The 21,819-nt window shown below is 40.5% G+C and overlaps 1 protein-coding gene across 3 annotated transcripts in view; it reads right to left on the bottom strand.

Annotated features, from left to right (window-relative positions):
* Nucleotides 1-21,819, bottom strand: part of SHISAL1 (shisa like 1) — a 207,352-nt gene that overhangs the window by 88,402 nt on the left and 97,131 nt on the right. For all 3 annotated transcript variants that reach the window (XM_088525618.1, XM_088525616.1, XM_088525617.1), the window contains exon 2: nt 12,382-12,542. The gene's annotated coding sequence lies outside the window, so the exon portion shown is untranslated. The remainder of the gene's footprint in view (nt 1-12,381; nt 12,543-21,819) is intronic.

Below are 21,819 nucleotides of genomic sequence, written 5' to 3'. Positions count from 1 at the left end.
TCACACAGAGAAGAAAGTAGATAGTGTTATGCTAGCTACTCTTTCCCTTCTTACGTATTTATCTTTATATTACTGGGGTAATAATTAACTTGAGGTTAACTTGGGGCAGAATCTAATCTGGAAACCAGACCAACGATTGCCCTTTAAAGATCAGTAATATTTGGCAGCACAGATCAACTTTGTTTACAACTTCTTTAAATACTCTGTGGTAAATTTCTTACTAACAGGGTATTAAAAGCCAGCAGCATCTTAAGCAAATGGACAGGAAGAAGCTTTCACATCCCATTACTCTAGCAAAGACTGATTACCTTCCCATGGGAAGTTTCCTTATTTAATTGCAACAGAGCACTTGTGTTTCTGAAGTGGAGAAGAAAGAGGGTGAGATGGTCGCTTTAGAATAGCCAGAGAATGAAAGAAGGACAGCTGGTTGCTCCCAGAGAGACAGGGCTATTGAAGGGATTATATTATAAATATCCTGTTCAACTTCTGCTGAAATCCTGATTTTGACCATTCTATATTTACTTAACTATAAAACTCTCTGTCGACTGCTATGAATGAACGAACGTTAGTCTGCCTTTACAGGAAAAGTGTTTTAAGGTGGATACCAGAAGAGCCAGCATCTTTGGTGTTTGTTTCACAGCATTGCAATAATCACTGGGTTTGAATCTCCCTTAGCAATGGTAAGAGATTTTTAAAGAAAGCTTTCTCAATGTATATAAAGCTTTAAAGACAGATTGTATGCTTGAAACAACCACTGGAAGTTTTCAGGCCACTTCGTGCTCCCATTTCTTATGAAAGATGGGGATAGAGTTGATTTTTTCTTGGAAGAGTGATAGACTAAATGACACCTTGAGGTCTTCTGCAGTCTTATTCTTATGGTCTATGATTAATCTTTGCAGATGAGTCCTCTTTTTAGGAGCTATTGGTTATTGTTCAGGACAGTGTTCAAGAAATGTGTAGATGAGGCACTTGGGACATGGCTTAGCGGGCATGTTAGGGATGGGCTTAAGGTTGGACTCGATGATCTTGAAGGTCTTTTCCAGTCATAATGATTCTGTGATTCTATCATTCTATCGTAGCACACAACTAGCCTGATGGTATGTCCATATCCTGGCCATATTGACAACTGGCTAAATGTTTCTTGATCCCTAAACTCCCATTGCGATATTAAGGAGCCCAAGAAAAATACTAGGCTGAAGAAACTGTACTGATTGCCAGGACAGACACCACATGCTCTCTATTAGTTCAGGTATCTCTTTATACAATCCAGTAGCATTGAGGTATATCAGCTTGTGCAATGAACAATCGAGGTTGAGATCTATTGGTCTTGTGGGGGGATGCACTGACGAACTGAGACTGTGCCCCATTTCATGACTGAGGTTATTCCTGGGACAAAAGCTCTTTACTGCGCATTGGAAAGTTTGCCACAGAGGGCCTGGAGGGGACCCTCACATGGTCCTGCAGATAAATGCGATAGCATGACCACTGGCACTTACATGAAGGTAGCTGCCAACTAGTGCTTTGCGCCAAGCTCGAGATAAATAGTGAGACAACACTCTGTCTAAAACTAAGGATACTCAAAGAGGAGTCTTTGCATCTTCAAAACCACTATCCTTGAGGATGCCAGACAAATGAAATTTAAAAGCCCCACTGAAAAAAACATATTTAGACAAACAATGTATGAAAACAGTGCAAAAAAAACTTATGAATCATCCCTTCATACAATGAAAACTGAATTGGTAAAATCTTGAGAAGCAGCATTTAAACCTCATATGAAACGGATGTTATTACGAAATATGGGGTTTATGTGGATATTACCAAAAACTGAGAACACAAAACTGCTCTTTTCATCTGTTGACATTCTTGTAGGAGAAAACACAATGTAAAATTCATAGTAATGCTTGAGGTCGAAGCAATATTGTAAGTTCTCATATGCTTATCAAAAGAAGGCTATGGTAGCTGTGTGTGTCTGTGTGCATTACTAATATAAATCGGCAAATGTTCATTTTAAGAAACACATGCCCAAAGATTTTTGTAAAATTGCTTATGGGAAGCTCATTTATGTATCTGCTTTTTCTTTCCTAGGAAAATGCAAAATATAGTTATCATGACAACATTTTATTGTGTACAAAATTAGCTCAATTACTAAATTAGAAAGGAATTCCAATAGAAACAGATATAACAATAGCATGACAAATAAAATCCTCATGGCTCTTTTTACTTGTAGTTAGAAAATGTGGAATGATTAGCCACATACTACAGCAGAACCTGTGGTAGGTTAAAAATGATGATTTCATGCAATATTAAATACCCTGCTTATTAAGTATCCTGCTCATTAAGCTTTTTCTGTTTTATCCTGATAATGTTCTTTGTCTGTATATGAAAACTATCTAGAAATGGAGGATTCCAAGCAGCTGCTCTTAATTTTGTTTATTGTGTATTTTGATTTTATATTCATGTCACAACAGTTGTGAAATTGCATTTTGATTTTATATTCATGTCATGACAGTTACAACATGGTTTCTGTGATTAAAAGTTTGAAAGAGTCAATGTCTTTTCACTTCACATGCATATGATAAATCTCTAAAATGTACATACGAGGATGATAAGTTCTGTTTCTAACTATCCTGAAGCCTTGATAAGTTAGACACTTAGCTGATGTGCTTAAATTAGAAACAAGGTCATGTTAGACTTCCTACGCAGTTAATTCATGCTTCCTGAGGGAGATTCAGCCCACCTATGATATGAATCACCTACTAGAGGTGCCTACTGTTCTTCATTGACTGAAGAAGGACACTATGGTGACCTTAATCCAAATTTAGATTCTTTAGCTAGGTACTTGAAGTCAGGTGAAAGGAATTCTCTAGGACTCTCTAGGTAGTTAAGTAAGTTTAGATTAGATAGGGATAAAGGGGAAGATGAAATGGGAAAACTTTCTGAGTTTAAAGAATCCAAACACTTTGGGTATTTGACATTTTGCTATGGAAAAAAAAAAAACGTGCAGAAAAACTTCTCCCTCATCTTTTATGTCCCATTTTGGTCTCTGACCTACCATCCCAGAAAAGAATCTAAGACAAAAATAAATATGATCACAACTCAGGTTAAGAAGGGAATTTGCTCAAGAACATAAGAACTCCTGTACTGGGTCACACCAAAAGTCCAGCTCTGCTGGTTTCCTGTGTCCAGCAGAAGGCAGGAATAGCTGTCAGTGGAGGACTTTAAGTATTAGAGCAAACCCAGTGCATCATTTTCCAACAATATTCTTCCATTTTCTAACAGTATGTGGCTCAGGGGTGCCCTGAAACAGAAGTAATGATACTTTGTGGTTAGAAACATTCAATTATATTTCTTATAATTAGCTGTCAAATGTCCTCTTGAAACTATGCAAGCTTTTGGCACCTGCTACTTCCCAGGGCAAGGAATTCCACTGCTTAACTACATATTGCCGTACGACTTTCCTTCGTTTCGTTTGATTGTGTGATGTTTCTGTACCATACTCCTTTGCATTCAACAGGAGGAACCCTTGGCAATTCTCCTCGTCCTCTAAACCTCTGAAAGATAAGGAACAATTTGTTGTATGCTCATAAATGACTGGAGATATGAAGAACAGTGCCTCCCTTTTCTCTCTTTCTGCCCAGCTGAAAAAAGTTGCTAAAACACAAAAGAAGTTAAAGATCTTGTAAACACTAATACCACAGAAGAGTGAAGTCAAGGGAGAACAGTGATGATGACCCAAGAATGAGACTTTTAGTCATCTGAAGAGAACCATTCAGAGATATCTCATGTCAGATCTAAATAGGGGAACTTTGGAGGAGATTATTCCGCAGTTGGAAGAGTCCCTGAGAGGACAGAGAAAACCATCTCTGAAACTATGCCCTCCTCCTCCTTGAAGAAGTTTTTACCCTGTTGAATAAAAATGCATTTAATTTTGATAGGTTACTGTCTCCTAAAACTCCACTGAATGCTAAACCTCAGGAATTGATTGGTACATTTTTTGAATTCCCCTTAAAAGCAAAACAAAGAATGCAGCTAGCCTATGATAAAAAAGAAACCATTTCAGAGAACATAGTGTATTAAAACAACTCTTTTTCAAGATTTAGGCAAAAGGTGGGGAAGAAGAGAGATGAGACTTTTCAGGCAAGTATGCTAAGCAGGGGAGATCATCAGCCCAGCTTTAGTTCAAGGTTGTTGAGAAAGTGCATCCTTTTCAGCAGCTGCAAAAAGGTTAAAATATTTGTAGCATCTTTAAATTTGTTTCATGCCAAGTTTTTTCAAGTTGTTACAGTTGTCTAATCGACTTATGCATAAAAACTTATCCACTGGCTGTGACTAACATGGCTGGTTTGGCTGGTTGCCATTTCATCTTCGAGCATATATACTATTATCTCCTGGAATAGGTCTAGCAATTTTTACTAAATGGTTGGATGTGAAATGGCCCAAGAATGAAGAAAAAGGAATACCTAATTCCACAGGATTCTCAAGAGAATTAAATACAGGAAGAATGCAGGAAGAATGAATTTAAATTGTGTATCAGTTATATGAGGTGTCTTTGTCTCCTTTAGCTATGCCAGGGAGTTAATGACATGTTGGCAGACACATCTAACCGGACAGATCAATACAGACAATTTGTTTGCAGATAGTGCAATGTTATCTCAGCACTGAAGTACACCAAAGAGATGGTTCCCCTGCAGGAAAGCGCTAAGTCCACTCTTTAAAAACATTGTTGGCAGAAAACCCCTGTGTGTTGCCCTGCCTGGTTTCTCAGAGTCCACAGCGGCTTCTTTCTTCGCATAAAGCATTGAAGAGGCTGCTCTTGCAAAATGGGACAATATGATGTAAAAAACCTGAAGGATGCATTGATGTGACAGCTAAAAGGAAATAAAGGTGATAAAAATTGCCGAGCATCAGACCATAGTGATTTCTATTCATCTAGAGCTTTTCTTTACATCTTTCTTTCTCCCTTGTCCCATCCACTCTCGTCCCACCCAGCGTCTTTGTTTCTCTCTGTGCTCCTATTTTCTAGCCAGAGCTCCTCAATAGCTCAGGTCTTGAATACTACAATCTGGTATATGAGATAAATATGGAAGAGTTACTGGCTGCTTTAAAGTGGTTGCTTAGTAAGGATTATAATTTGTGGCAGCAGGCTTTTCTTTTTTTCCTTCACTCATTTCTAATTGTCTTTAACACAGGAAAAGAAATGATCCTGACAAAGTCCCATTGTGAGGAGATGGAGATAGAGCTACCACAGTGTCAAACCTCTCAGTTCAAGCCCTATCCTCCATTACCAATACTTGTGCATTGTATTTGGCAAATATATTAAGATGAAACAATCACACACAGGAATATTTTGACATCATTTTAAACGTACTAAATTTACCAAGTTTCCATTTTCCATATGGATAATAATGGATAAATGGATAAATACAGATAAATGTGAAAAAATATGGATAATATGGATAAATACAGCATCATTCGAGAAGGTATTAAGTATTGGCAAAACCTCTGACCAGCATGTCATCTTCTGACATCTTCTCAGCTTGTCCCATGCCAGCCTCCACCTCAAATAAACAGGTTGGTTTATTTTGACATGTTTTTTCATTGTAAGCCAACTAAAATGACAACGGTGCTGGAATTACATTTTGAAGACATATAGCTAAGTAATATCTGGCAGTTCACGTCTCCAATAGGTGGAGACTATCCATAATTTCATTATCTAGGGTCTGTGCTTGTGTGGATTTCTTTCTGATTTGCAAGGGCTTGTTCATTTTCCAGCTGACTCCTGTAACTCTACAAATGTTTTCTCCGCTTGTGCATCTGTGATGCCCTGAGTGGCTACAGAGCCAAGGAACAGACATACAAGGGATTATACAGATACAGACTTCAGAAAGTTTATGGAGGAAAATAAAACTTGCTTATGAAAAATGAAGAAGCAAAACCCCCTCAACCTGTAGCATATCTACTACCAGATATGCTCTTCAAATTATAATTTGAATTATAATCATGGAAAAATCCTAGGAGACCTTAAGAGAGAGAGAAAAAAAAGAAGACTGATTTAACTGACATTGTAGGTTTTCTTTCCAAATAGGTAGCAATCTCTGACAAACAGCAATACTTATGCTCAGGTCAGGATGAATTTCTCCTCTATAGACATAGGCAATATTTCCAAGGATTAGCTGAAAAAGCAGGCATTTTCCTGCTGATTAAGGCCACCTGATGAAAACTCTGATTACTTTAAGTAGCCTCATTGTGCAGAACAGTAGTCTGCACAAAGAATATAAAAAATAGTAGATTAATAACCCCATCCAAAGATTTCTGAGGAAATGGAAGAATCCTTTCAATCCTCAGAGCACTGGGGCCAACTGGGTGGAAGCACACTGGTACTTTGGGGCTATTTGTTCCAAAACTGCCAAGAGCTATGGCAGCCCAGGCCAGAAACTTTCATTGCCCTATGAGAGAGCAGCATGTGAAGGATTTGAAAATGGGAAAAGCCTGTGCCTTGGAGGATTTTTGTCACACAGATCCACAGTCATTTCCTTCATTTTCTTTTCTGTAAAGGTGCTTGAACTGTTTTGGGACTCATTTGTGGAGAGTGACACTGGGAAGAGTCTTAATATTCCCATGCTCCAGGACTAAAGCAGGGATGCCATGCTGTGTTTTAACTTCATACTGATATCTTGCTCCAACAGTGCTGTCAGAAGTCTTTTTAAAAGCTGATAAAGACAGAATCAAGTTCTAGCAGTGAGCTTGAAGATGCTTTTGGACTCTGTTTTGCATCCAAATCAAGATGGATTTGTTAAAAACTCTGACAGCCATTGACAACTTAACTCATGCCACAGCATCAAATACAGAGATCTCAATGTGCTATTTGAGGCTTACGTGGAGAAAAGGAGGTTTATCTCCTATATCTGCAAAATTTTGAATCTGAGTCTGCGTTAAGTTCCAGCTTTCAGACCCTATATCCTCATCAGCTTCTCACATCATGAGCTAAAGAGCCCCTGACACCTCTATGATCTTCTGAGTCATTAAGGCATCATGATGTTATTCTTTTCAATTTGCTTTTGAAGCCATAACATAGTGGGTCCATCTACACTGCAGACATAACAGTCATCCAATAGGGCATAAACTAATAGTATGTGCTGATAATACCCCTCAGTACATATATCCAATGCTCCGAACCAGAAATTCAGTACTATTATCGGTTCATTCCAGAAATGAATCAATATTTGAGTCTGAAATTAATTGGGAAAAATGTGAATAGTTGGAAATCTCCCAGCAGCTATGTAATGGAGAATCTCTCTCTGAGGAATCTCCACAGGGAAATGAATGCAATTAAGGACCAAGGTATTAAGCTGCCAAGAAATTTTAACTAGCTTGAGAAGCCTTATTTAAACCCTGAGTTGCCCCAGTGAGGTGAACAAGGAACAGGGAACATTACTTCTCCCTGAGCTACTGCAGAATGAATCTACACACAAAAACAAATATTCTACCTAAATATCTCTATATCTTCTGTTGCCTCCCTGTATACACCCTCCTAACTTATTAAACTGAAATTAATAGTTCTTACACAGGTCTCCTGTGTGATTCTGGTTAGCACCCTCATGTCGCATTTAAGGAAATCCAAATTATTGTAGGCAAAGCGACAAGGATCTCCTCCCTCTCCTAATGCTCAACAGTGCTCTGAATTGTTGCCCTCACTAGTGCGCTGATAATTAAGATAATAAATAAAAATTAAGAAACTAGAGCAGAAGCTCCTGGACTGTCAGAGCTCCCAGAATGCCCTGCCCTGTCTCCTTCCCTGGCACTTTGTTACTGAAGGACTCTGCTAGCCCCAAGTTCATTACGAAATTGGGCCACAGCCCTTAAAAGGGATCCCAGTGCAGATTGTACCTCGCAATTATGAGAGATTTTTTTTATGGCTTGCAGGCTGTTCATCCAAAAAGATAAATATCAACTTTATCAGTCACTAGTTTGAGCTGGACAAAGGGTCTTTTCTCTAATGCCTGCTAGTGCTGTAATAAAGAAAAATAGGACACAAGCAAACGCTGTCTGGGACTGTCCAGCAGTCAGGCAGCTGAAAGAAGAGACATCCACGAATTAAAATGGCCTTCAGGAGCCAAGCTTCTCTATATTTCACTATATTTATTTGCTGAAATGTATTAAATCAGACCATAATGCCTTTGTTTTTTAATGGCTGCAAAGATCATGCCTGCACTGAGTGAACAAGATCACAGAAAAAGAGAGAAATAAGCTTGAGCCCAGAATAGCACAAAGATATTTGGCCATTTTGAAGGAGCAACCAAAGACAGGCGAGCTTGTCACCCTTGAGAGCAAAGAGACAAATTCAGACCCGCTTGGAGCATGCAGCCAGCTACTACTGTGTAAGAGCCAGTGAGATGGCTGCCCTCGATTCACCCTGTTATGCACGTCTCCTCTTATTTTATGACTCTAGCAGTCACTCAATTGTGTTATGTCTATGCTGTATTGTCTGGTCTTGTATTGTCTGCAGCTTTGACAAGTTGTAAAATTCCATAATTGTGTAGTTCTTGCCGAGTTCCTGAAAAGTCCGCGGGATTTGGGAACTCATACAAAAATATATGGCACTGTGTTATGTTCTGCAGCAAAAAAGTAAAAGTTAAAAAGGTCCCCCCCAAGTAGGCTAGAACACATGTTCTCCAGAGGCAGAGAGATGGATCTTGCCTGTCATTTTAGAACCAATGGTCTCTCGTTAGGCACTGTGATGAGCAGTGAAGAGCAGCATAAACATGCAACAGAACAGTGGTCCTATGCAAGGACAGAGTCATATCTGGCAGCAGCAAGAGCAAGAAAAGTTTAAAAAGGGAAAGAGAAGGCAGGGAGAATATATGTGTGCCTGGAAGCAGTGGGGTTAGTGCCAGTTGGAGGCCTGAGTCTAAAGACAACAGCTCTGGAGTAAGTAAAAACCAAGAAGGGAAGCTGAGAGCTTGAAAACGAAGTCACAGGGGACAGCAGTTTCTGGAAACACAGAGGAGTCTGGAAGCTGTAAGAGGGAAGAAGGGGAAGATTGAGAGAGTGTGATGGCCTGCACAACAGCGAAGATAACAGACAGAGCCCTCAATGTAAAAACAGATTAGTTTATGGAAAAGAAACAGAGCTGATGGATTGGATGAGAGATGAAGTCAGGCCAAAGTGCACAGTCAAAGAATTTATTGGAGATTTTGCCAACCCAAAGGATTATAAAACTGAGATTAAAAAAAAAACTTCCTACATATTTAAAGTCATATATGTAGTAAGAAAACCAACCATAGAAATGTCTTTTAGAATGGCAGTTCCTCAGCTATCTTATTAGCAAAAGCTCTCAACCATCTGAATTCCTCAGGGCCCACCATCCGAACTGAAAAGATAATTATCTGAAAACAAAATGATTTTCTAGACCATACACCATTATTTCCTGGATGTGCAGTTTGCAAGTTAAATGATATTACAAGCTTGACTGCAAAAGGAATAAGACTCAAGGAAGAGGTGGAGGGAGGAGCAGGACAGTGGCCTGGAACAAAGAGAGTCAAGGTTCTGTTCCCCACTGCATGGCCTAGATCTTCCACTGGGAACCCAGTTGAAAACCTGTGGCCTGCCAGGAGGGAGGAGGAAAATCTGGCACTAAAAACCTGGAGAGATGGTAGAGGGAGGCAGGATAGGAGGACATTTTGAGCTGACAGACCAGGCTGATACATCTAAAATGCTGACTTGGGACCAGGAATGAGGGATGGGGAAAGTTGGGACTGGACCAGATGCAGATAGGTAATGATGAGGCAAGAGCAAGTCAAACACGGAGATAGCTGAACAGGAGGGTTTATCACCAGAGTCTACGTGAGCCTGAATGTCCAGCAAAGTCTTGCGCTGTCCACTGGCAAAGTGTCTTCTGGAGACAGGTCTAGGTAGAGGTTAACTATCTACTGCTTCTGCTATCAGCTGCTATCTTATCTCAAGTAGTGCAAGACACCAAACTTTATGGAGAAATTCCATTTCTGGTAATGAAACACCGAGTCAGTAACTGCACATCTTTGTTATTCTGCTGGTCATATTCCTTCAGTATGTTTTTACTGAGGTTATCAAAGCAGGTTTTCAGAGAGTACTCACGGCAAAACCAGGAAAGTTTTCCACGTTATCCTCCTTGGATCTCAAAGTGTTGGGATGCTTATGTTGGCGTCACACTGAGACTGTTATGGTCACATTAGATCAGGAATAACAGCCCTGAGAGGGCACCAGCTGAGAGACATCTCTAGCACTCAGTATATCTCCAGCATGAGTGGAGGGCCTGTGTCATGTCCTGCACCTGCCACAGATCTTCTCCTTCCCAGATCTGTAATATTACTGAAGTTCCACTCAGAGTAGTTACCAAAAACTACAGCTGGAAAGAGAAAAGATAAAACTATCACAGACAAAAATGCCAGGTATGCTACAAGCAAGCCTCATGAACTTATTTTGGGAAAATCAGAAAACAGCACACTGTATTCTACAGACAAGATTCAGTAAGATCTGGCACTGTGAAATAAGAAGTCTACCACTGTCCTGCAGCATACTAAAGCAATAGCTATGAGCATATACAACATGGACTACTATTAAATTTATAAATCACTTCAGATAAACTGACTGTGAAGGGTCACCGCACTATATAGTTTAATGTTCCCATGCTCCCACTGATTTTTTAAATGGTTGCTCTGCAGCTGGTGTGACAGCAGCAGCAACAGCAGGGTTATTGCAACTGCAACGGTTTAGAGACACCAGCCAGGTAAAGTCTGTAGTGACTAGTAATAGCTTTTATTACAGTAAATGGCATGGCTGAGAAAAAAAAATAGACAAGATAAGCGGTGCTGACAAGAGTGTTCTTTTTTTTTTTAGTAGGTATCTTGTAGATATAAATTTGTGACTTTCAAAGAAGCCATTAGGAATTAGGCATCCAGGTCTAAGATTTATCTTTCTTACAGCTTTTTAAAGGTATTTTCCAAAATCAATCACATATTTAAAAATTGCATCATGAGTTCTAGATAGGAAAACAAAATTCAGTTCACTAAAGGACAAATAAATGCAACAGAAACTAATAAATCTTTACACAACTTCTAAAAGCACAAATATTGGTCATTAAAATCCTAGAACTAATGTTGTTATTTAATCAGGACCAATCTAAAGACTGCTGTCAGCTGCAGCCATAAATTCATGGAAGCATAAGTTGCCTAGATACGATGGAAATCCTAACGGAACATCCTGGCTAGACAACTCATGACCATTTGTTCTGACTAAATTTAAGATTTTCCTGGTTCGTCTGACCATAAATCAACTGAATCAACTGTAAAGATGGACTATTGCATTAAGAATATAACACCTGTTGTGAGGAGCCCGTATTACTTCTACCAGTATTTCACATAGGATGAAATACTCTTTGAATTAAATTAATCAGATTACCAACAAAAAAACCCACCTAATCAAACAAACAAACACACCAACCCACGTTTAAGAAGACAAGTGTTTGGGATGAATCTCACTAGGCAGAAACATATCATCCAAGAAAATTTATTAGCCAAATCCATAACAAGACCAAGAATTTAGGTTGATATTCAACAGCACAGCCAAAGAGTTATACTGTCTATTCAATACATTTGCCAGGAGAGCTCCGGTTCCAAACAAATCAACACAATATAGGCTTTGCCTGCAAAAGAAAGTGGCAGTAGCTTCACTAGGATTGTTTCTTTAAATCAGTTTCATTAAACATGAAGCAAATCCACATGTGGACATAGTTAAATTGATTTACAACTGGCTTATGTTGATTTAGCTTAATTCAAAGAGTGGAATTTTATATGGCAGCTATAAATTGATTTGAATGTGTCTATAGGAGACTGCACTGGTTCACTTAAGGAGACTTAAAACCAGACTTTGGTTAAGTCACTTTTGCAGCACTTTAAATAGTAGGTTTAGGCACTATTAAACAAATGTACATACACGTGCACACATACATACATTGTAGATTACACTCACTTTTCCAAGAACAGCACATTCAAATCAATCTGAGTTCAATGTGATGGAACAGACCTGAGCTTGTCTGTTTGTATAAACTAGAGGTTTATTTGAAAGTTTTTTTTATTGATCTATGATCATTGCATTATAAACAAACCCTTCGTTTAAAAGGATTTAGTGTCTTCCATTGAACCTCTCTTTTCTTGATTTAACTTATATCATACATAAGTAGGACATCTCCCCATCTCTCCAACAACTTTTTGTCTACACCTGTGAAAAACTCACAGCAGCACAGATCATCTTAGCATCTGAAGGACACCTAAAACACACAGATTTTCATTATCAGAATTTTTCCTTAGGAAGCAAAGAGAGAAGAGTTGATACGATACTGAATACCTTTACTCATCTGTATGTTCAAGTCATGCTCCAGAGTCAGGTTTTCAACTGGGCTCCCAGTGGAAGATCTAGGCCATGCAGTGGGGAACAGAACCTTGACTCTCACCTGCTTGTAATTCTGCTGCTGAGTCGGTCATTGCCATTTTACTTCATAGCTGAATCTATGGATAAGGAAACAGGAAAGAAAAGGTGAGTCCTACAACTTTCATTTTTGGTAAGTTGAGTTTTTTTTGTTACTTTTTTTACTCAAAGATTCTTTTAATGTGTTTGATGGACACAAAAGGAAAAAAAAAAGTGAATAATGCTCACTTGGGCTAAATAATCCCTTGCCTGCATATGCGAGAATGAGCTGCATTGGAATGGTCTCATCAGCAGGAGTTGGTAAGTGCTCCATGCTTTCGAAAATTAGGCCATTTATTTCAGGTCCTAAATGTGCACTTGGGAACTTCACTTCAAGCGCTCATTTCTCAGTGCCAATACTGCTAGACTCGATGATACAAAATCCCTGAGCAGAGATTCAAATGAAATCTCCATGTTTTATGTTTCTGAAGTCAGTGGATGTTTTAGCATCAGTTTCAGTGGGACCAGGAGTTCATCCTGTATCTTCCCTATATTTAGCTTCATGATCAGTATGCCATCAGCAGGTAATCAGTACACAAGGGACTAACATATTTGGTGAGAGCAGAACTGTCATGGTAGTGATTTCCCCCTTTATTCCCTTTAATAACAGCAAATTCTTTGTCACCACCCTGCCTTAATCAATGAAGAAAATGCCACAAATCAGCAATGGCAAAAATCATGCTTTGGTGGTGTACTTCAGGGATCAATTTAGAAATGACTGAACGGAGACTTTATCGAGGGAATGAGGAATGTGAATGCTCTGGGAAATACCCTATCAGATTCACCTCCCTGAGAATTTTTATGTGCCACATCTCCTGCCTTTTTACACACTGTAATGTATGTCAGGAGGCAAGACATTTTTATGAGCCCCAGAGATCAGTCTTCTTTCACAGTCATGACTAAATAGTATCTTGGAAGGGATAGATCTCTGAAGCAAAGAAATTTCTCACTCGTAAAAGTGGAATTATAACAAGGTGTTCTCAGGAGCCCCCTTCCAGCACATTTCTGGAAAAGACTCCTTATCTCAATAGCAGTCCCCGCATGCACCGGCGAGGCGGGTGCCCTGACAGACGGCAAGCAGAGAGAAGCCTTGGACCGCCAGCCAAGGCAGAGCACCAGTGATGCCCCTTTCTGTGCCTCGGATGGCCTCAGGGCTATGCCAACCTCGACACTGAGGCATGCAAAGAACAACATGCCTCCTGTCTATGCTGAGGGGGAAGAAAGTGTGTAATTAGTACGTGAATGGTGTGACAAGATGCACAGAGTTTCCTATAAAGTTAAGGAGTGAAATCCAGGATAGTTCACTGGGTAGAAATGCTGGATAAAGCTCCAGAAAACTCTTGGATAGAGGAAGAATAATAGTATCAGCAAGACAGGAGGATGCTGAATTTCTGAGAATATTCTAATGCTTGGTAACTATACAAGCACATACTCAGAAAGACTGAAATTCTAGTTCCACTGAAGTCAGTGGAGGCCAGTGAAGTCACTTCCATTAATTAAGATGAAAATTACAGTCTAATACCTTGCCATTGCACACTATGCCAGTCAATTTTATACTCTGCTATAATCACCTTTAAAATCTGGTTGATCCTGGAAATACTTTCCTCTTATCTATCTCTCTTTTGATCTGATTTCCAGAGATGTTGCAGTTGCACCTCCTACAAGAGCACACGTACTAACTCTAATCAGACCCTGGGAAGTCAAATTTACTTGAAAATGAAAACATACGCAAAAGGTTCTACCAAAATATGACAGAATTTTGTTCAGACTTTAGCTGAGTTTTAAGATGTGGGTGAATATAAACACAATATAATCAAATCAACACAAGTGTGAGTTTAGAGTGGCCATTTTTATCTGTGCCTGCAAATGGCTATGGTACCAAAAACTATTTAAAAATTCTACAAAAGTCAATGAAGAGAAGGAAATACGCTGCCAGTAAATATATGTTTACTCTGCAGATGGCTGCACTGCCCCTGAAATTTTTTAAGAATCCAAAAATTCCAAAAAAGTTGAAGAATTTTAAAGGCGTTTAAAGGGTTTGATATTGCTGACTTGCTGAATTAACATGGCATCATAACTGCATTTGTCTGTTCACAGAGCATGAGGATTAGGAATATTTTCACAAAATATTTATAAGAAAAAAAAATAAAAGCAACAAACCAAAAGAATTTGAACTTGGATGCAATTGTAGGCATTCCTGTTGCCTTTCCCAGCTGGAATCAGTGTACATTTAATAAACAGGGAGCTATTTGAGAAAGGCCTCTCTCTGGCCACTCGAATTTTAGACTGGTTCTCTAAGAAAAATGCATTTATTTACTCACAGTCTTTGTGTGCTTGTCACCATCTCATCACCAGCTCCTTGTGCATGATCTCGCTTCAGCCAAAGCTGACTGCTAATTAATTTCCTACAAATTTTGTAGGTGCCGGCAGGCAAAAGGAGCAAGACAATACAAGTAGCTTTGCGAAGGGGAGAAGCTGCAGTGTGAATTTACTTCTTTTGACGTGAAAGAAGCCACAGAGGAAACACACCTCCTCAATGGCACTGTCCTCAACCAGACTTCATTGTCCCTGCCAGACACTGACCCATAAACATGCAGTTTTCCTTACCTCCAGCACTTATGGAATGACTTGTTTTGAGACTGGATATAACAAATCAATTACTGATCAGGATTTTGTCTCTAGGGGAACTCAGGACTTTAACCCTCTAAGCAAAGGACGACCACTGTGCTCCCTGCTTAGCACCAGGGGATGATGCAGCCAACGGCTTTGATCTGCAGTCTAATTGGGGCGGCAGAGCACACAGCCCCGTGCTTCTAATGGCTTCAGTACTCACTGATTCACCCAGAGGCTGCCAGTGCCCAGATAAGACTTGTTTTCCCTCAGGAAGCCAGGCTAAAAAATAACTGGTAATTTAGGGAAAAAATGTCAGGCTCAATTCTGTAAGCCAGAAGTTATTGCAGTTACTGGATAGATTTTATCCTGCTTTTAGAATTTGCATCGTGTGAATACTTACGCTCATTAATTACAACTAAGACTTAAATTCATAAAAAAACACAAATCTGTTTATCTCAGGCAGGACTTACACATTTAAGCATCTAAGATGAATGGATATTAACTGCATAATTGCTTTTTTAGCGTACAGACAGTCTATGCATGTGGAAAAAATATTAAGTAACTGGAAGAAAAATCAGAAAACAATTATTTTAGGTGAGCTTAATTAAACTACATGATTTAGACGAAGTGGCGACAGCAGCTCTCCCCGGCACCGCGTGCCGCCGGTGCTGGACCACGGGCAGCCCGTGGCTGCGCGATGCCCATCCCCATCACGTTGCTAAGCAACTTCCCAGGGATGCTGTTGGTCATTAGCTCTTTTGGGGCTGGGTGCATGATGCTGCCAGCTTCGGAAGCGGGAAGAACGAGCGCGGACCCGCATCCAGAACGCAGCGCAGTAAAGCTGCACATCCCCATCTGTGTTGGGATTTAAGCAATTGGGATTTTTAACAATTTCATTGTTTTTTGTGAAGGATTTCATTGTTTTGAGAAGGATTAATCATCATCAAAGTGCATCTACTCATTACAGAATGGGAGCATCCACACAGAGCATGGCTTTCAAATTATATATATATAAATACATACATATAAATATTTTTTCCATTCATATTTGAATCTGCAAAGCCTTTCAGATGTGAAAAGCCCTTGCTTAATCTAAGCTGTGCATCCACTCGCAGAACCATTTTGTGTCATGGGCTATATATCACCTGGCATCTTCATTTGAAACTACTACACTTAGTTTTGCAGTAGTTTAAATGAAAGTGTCCCAGGGTCCCGAGAGTAAATGAAGAAAATGATGAGATAGGAGAATTTACATTCTCTTCTTAAATACAGTGCCAGGTTGTTCCAGAGTTGAGCTACAATTGCAGTTCCCTCTTGTGTTCCCCTTCTTTTGCTTCCAAGGGAAAGTCACCTGTTCCCAAGCCAGGTCCCCCTAACGCCTTCCAGTTTGCTCAGCCCTGCAGGGAGCTCAGACCTCGCTTGCTCACGCTGTTATTCCCTGGGGATGAAGGCAGCTGACACAAAACGAGGGAATACATCAGCTCCACATCACTTTTCATTTCCTTAGGTGGTGAGGGAAGACGGGTTGAAGGCTCACCCTCGTTTGGGAGCGCTTCCAATAGAAACCGGCAGATTTGTGTCTTTTGTACCAAGCACCTGCAGCGCTTGATTGGCACACTTATTTCGCCCTGAAATGCGTAGGTGAAGGCAGTGAGGGAAATGTTTGGGTACGTCCTAAATTCTGATTCATTTCCCTGAAGGTTTTGTGTAAACACATGCAACTGAATTATTTATGAATTTCTACCTTTTCCCCTACCATGACAAAACAACTTGTTAAAACAGGCGCAAAAAAAACCCAACAACAACCAAAAAAATAGTGCCAGATCTTTTATAAGAAAGAAAAAACATTTCCTCTGCTCTTCCAGCATTGTTCCTTAATAATTCTGAAAGCCAAAACTTTGCAGGATATTTCAATGAAGGAAAACTTGGAAGCAAAATTTTAATGTTAGAACTCTATGTTTCTGTAGTTTTAAAAAAAATCTCTGAAAAACAACTTTTCTTCCTTCAGTAATTCCCCTTAATTGGGAAGCTACAGTTTTCTGTCACTCAGGATGTAGAAGTTTTAATATACTTTACATATTAAATGTGGAAAGAATTCAATAATATGCCTCAAAAAGCCTACTTGCATATTTTATAGTGGTCAAACAAAGCCACGCTCTGTTCTGCAATTCAAAATTCAATCATTAAAAACACTACAGAGCTCTTGTCTTTATACTTCCCAGTCAGCTGTTGCAACAAGAATAATGCCTTCTTCCTGAAGCTGTTTTTTTTCTGTCTATTGCGTCAAGTTTTATCTTGGTACAATTTAATTAACTTCATGAATTTGACTCATTATGTATATTTTATTGTGATACCATTCAAAAAAATTGATTTCAGAGTGAAAAGCTGCCCTAATCATGATGAAAATAATTTTGAAAATTATTTCATTGCATTATACACATTATATACATTATATACACATTATACACATTATATACAAATTATTTCATTATATAAAACACATTGTATTTCATTGTATAAAACACATAAGCTGATTTTTAACACTACCAATGATTTACGACCCACTAATGAAAGCAAATAACCTGGCATATGCCAGGTGCACTTATTGAGTAAGCTTCTATTTACATAGTTTGTATTTACACAGTGAGCTTATATTTAACTCAGTGGTTGAGTATGAATAACGATGGCCCTTTTCACTTGCTGAGAACTACCCAAATATGTCAACTATTGCTCACAGTGACCACTACGGATATCACACAGCAGCTACCTAGGGGTTGCACAGCTCTCACTTCACAGTCACTGCCTGTAGCAACCCAAAGCAACGCTACCCAATGTTATCCAGCAACCTAGGGCATGGGCATACCAATTTAAACCCACCAGAGGACAGGAAGGGAAAAAACAGGATCATCTCACGTTGGAGCTTGTAGTGCGCACTGCACTATTGCCATCCTTATTGTCATGAACAGGGGGAGGCAGGAAAAAATATGCAACCCTTCACTAGGATTGATCTACTCAATCAAGACTAGATCAAGAAGGAGCCATTTCAATGATCACTGACTATGATGGGGAAATTATGGCATTAATTGGAAACACCAAGCCTACAGGTTGACAGAATTCTTGTAGCCTTCAGTCTCTTTGTTTTATGCTTTTTATTTGCCTGGTAAAAAGCTTCAGTTTTTTTTTTTTTTTTTCTCCAGCATCTTTGACAGTGAAATTTCATCATCAATTAGAAATAAATTGACCAAGAATGTGTAATTTCTGTTGTGGGAGTGTCAGTTATTTCAGTTACTGAAGAAGAAGAGTGAGTGGATATGTGGGAGTATTAGGAAGCAGTTTCCTCTGAAGATGCAGTTTGAATATTCACTTTTTGTTTCTAGGCAGCGCTATCAAAGACAAAAAGTCCCTTAAGCTTTGGACTGCAAACACTCAACTCAAGCTATGTTGAACAAAATTGATTTTGAAGCTATTTTTAAGCTATCATTAACATTCTTGTTTTCTAAAATATAATTCAAACAGATATGAGAAACTGTGCCATTGTCATATATCCATCTCCCCACCCACATACTGTCTATCTAGGTACTATGCTATCTAGCTGAAGATTGAGTTAGTTTCCAGGTTGAATGATGTTCAGAAAACTTTCAACAAAACCAGGCTGAATTTTATGAGCATGAAGCCATATCAGGACTTGGGAAAGAAATCAGAATAAGCTCTCTGGAACCACACAGTCTCACAGGAAATCATGCAAAGTTTTGTAGGGTCAGTTGTGTTTTTCTTTGAATTTATAAATTTTCTCAACTTCCAAATTAAATCTATGGGTGGGAAGTAATCTGAATTCAATAGGGAAGCAACCTTTCCATGAGATGCTCCTCAGTCCCCTCATAGCTCAATGAAAACTGTGTTATAGCTTGAGATTTGACCATACCTACAAGCAACAGAGAACATTGTATTATTGCAATTTTAAAACAACTTGTCCTATTTAAAGAAAATTTATAGTAGCAAGGAATCTGCTATATTCCATATTTTAAAGCTTGAACTTTGCTTTCGGCTGTACTGTGTGATTTGTAGAACTACCAAGAGAATTTTGTACAAAGAAAACAGCTGATCTGTGCTGCTCTATGCTATAAACTTCTCCAGCTCACATTGAAAGGTTCTTTGTTTCTGTTAGGAAAAATCTGCCTGCAATTCCTTTGGGGATATGGGGAGAGGACTTCATGGAGGCCTTGACCCCCAAAACTTGCAAACAAGAGTTCAAAAGGCATCAAGTGGCCCCTGGGGAGAAAATAAAGATGTTACAGTGATCTTTTTCCTCATAATCTGCAACCAAGCTCCAAACTAGATGTCATCTCCCCGAGAGGTGTTATTAAGCATGGTCATGGAAAGAAGATATGGGGAACTACAGGTCAGACAGCCTCATCCTGATCCCAGTGAAGCAGATGATAGAACACATCTTCCTGGAAAACATTTCAAAACATAGCAAGCACAGGAAGATGATTGGGAGTAGTTGTCGTGGATTTAAAAAGGGGAAATCATGCTTGGCCAATTTGACAGTCTTTTACAATGAGATGGCTCAGTGGATGAGGGAAGAGCAGCGGATGTTGTTTATGTTGACTTCAGCACACTGTCTCCCATGACATCCTTTTAGACAAAATGATGAAGGACAGGCTAGAGAAATGGACAGTAAGATGGATTGAAAGCTGGGTGAACTGCCAGGCTGAAAAGGTTGTCATTGGTAACATATAGACCAGCCAGAGTCCGAGCACTAGTGGTGTAATCCAGGGATGAATAATAGGGTCAGTGTTATTCAACTAATGACCTGAATGATGGGGTAGAGTGCACCTTCAGTAAGTTTGCAGATGATGCACAACTGAGAGGCGTAGCTCATACACCAGATGGTTTCACTACAATTTAGAAAGACCTCAACAGTCTAGAGAAATGGGTGGAAAGGAATATCATGAGGTTAAGCACCACTTCCTCCACGCCCAGCAGCAGTGCATCCCTGTGTGTAGGAAGGCAGGCAGAGGGGGCAGGCGACCTGCGTGGATGAGCCGGGAGCTTGTGGCAATGCTCAAGCAGAAGGCAGCAGTATACAAAAGGTGGAAAAAAGGACAGGCCCCCTGGGAGAAATACAGGAACGTAGTCAGGGAATGCAGAGATGCGACAAGGAAAGCTAAGGCACGTCTGGAAGGCAAGCTGGCAAGGGACGTTAAAAATAACAAAAAAAAATTCTTCAAATACATTAACAGCAAAAGGAAGATCAGGGAAAACGTGGGTCCGCTGGCGGACGGGATGGGCACCCTGGTTACAAATAACACAGAAAAAGCAGAGTTGCTGAATGCCTTCTTTGCTTCGGTGTTTACCAAGGGCAGCCCTTTAGAACCCCAGGCCCTAGAGACAAGAGAAGAAGCTGGTGGAGAGGAAGACTTGCCCTGGGTAGAGGAAGATTGGGTCAGAGAGCACCTAAGGAAACTCGATACCCACAAATCCATGGGCCCTGATGGGATGCACCCCAGAGTGCTGCGGGAGCTGGCAGATGCCATAGCTAAGCCGCTCTCCATCATCTTTGAAAGATCCTGGAGAACGGGGGAGGTGCCGGAAGACTGGAAGAAGGCCAATGTCACGCCAGTCTTCAAAAAAGGCAAGAAGGAGGACCCAGACAACTACAGGCCAGTCAGCCTCACCTCCGTCCCCGGAAAAGTGATGGAACGGCTCATACTGGCCATTGTCTCCAGGCACATGGAGGACAAGAAGGTGCTCAAGAGTAGTCAGCATGGATTCACCAAGGGGAAATCTTGCCTGACTAACCTGATAGCCTTCTATGATGAAATGACCGGCTGGATAGACGAGGGGAGAGCGGTGGATGTCGTCTTTCTCAACTTCACCAAGGCTTTTGACACCGTCCCTCACGGCATCCCCCTGGGCAAGCTCCGGAAGTGTGGGATAGATGAGTGGAAAGTGAGGTGGATTAGGAACTGGCTGGATGGCAGGGCCCAGAGAGTGGTGATCAGCGGCGCAGAGTCTAGTTGGAGGCCTGTAGCTAGCGGGGTCCCCCAGGGGTCAGTCCTTGGTCCAGTCCTGTTCAATTTATTCATCAATGACCTGGATGAAGGCACAGAGTGCTCCCTCAGCAAGTTTGCTGATGACACGAAACTGGGAGGAGTAGCCGATACCCCAGAGGGCTGTGCTGCCATCCAGAGGGACCTGGACAGACTGGACAAGTGGGCTGTGAAAAACCTCATGCAATTCAACAAGGCCAAGTGCAAGGTCCTGCACCTGGGGAGGAATAACCCCAGACACCAGTACAGGCTGGGGACTGACCTTCTGGAGAGCAGCTCTGCGGAGAAAGACCTGGGTGTCATGGTGGATGATAAGTTGACCATGAGGCAGCAGTGTGCCCTCGTGGCCAAGAAGGCCAATGGAATCCTGGACTGCATTAAGAAGAGCGTCTCCAGCAGGTCGAGGGAGGTGATCCTGCCCCTCTACTCCGCCCGGTGAGGCCACATCTGGAGTATTGTGTCCAGTTCTGGGCTCCACAGTACAAGAGGGATGTGGAGCTTCTGGAGAGAGTCCAGCGCAGGGCCACAAGGATGATCAGGGGCCTGGAACATCTGCCCTATGAGGAGAGGCTGAGGGAGCTGGGCCTGTTCAGCCTGGAGAAGAGAAGGCTGAGAGGGGATCTAATCAGTGTCTATAAGTACCTCAAGGGAG

Source organism: Tinamus guttatus, unplaced genomic scaffold (genome assembly GCF_059628265.1).
Source record: "Tinamus guttatus ecotype Peru unplaced genomic scaffold, ASM5962826v1 Tinamus_guttatus_pri_ptg000229l, whole genome shotgun sequence".
Lineage (NCBI taxonomy): Eukaryota > Metazoa > Chordata > Aves > Tinamiformes > Tinamidae > Tinamus > Tinamus guttatus.
The sequence above is the reverse complement of the archived record's forward strand: the minus strand, read 5'-3'. Positions and strand labels throughout refer to the sequence as shown.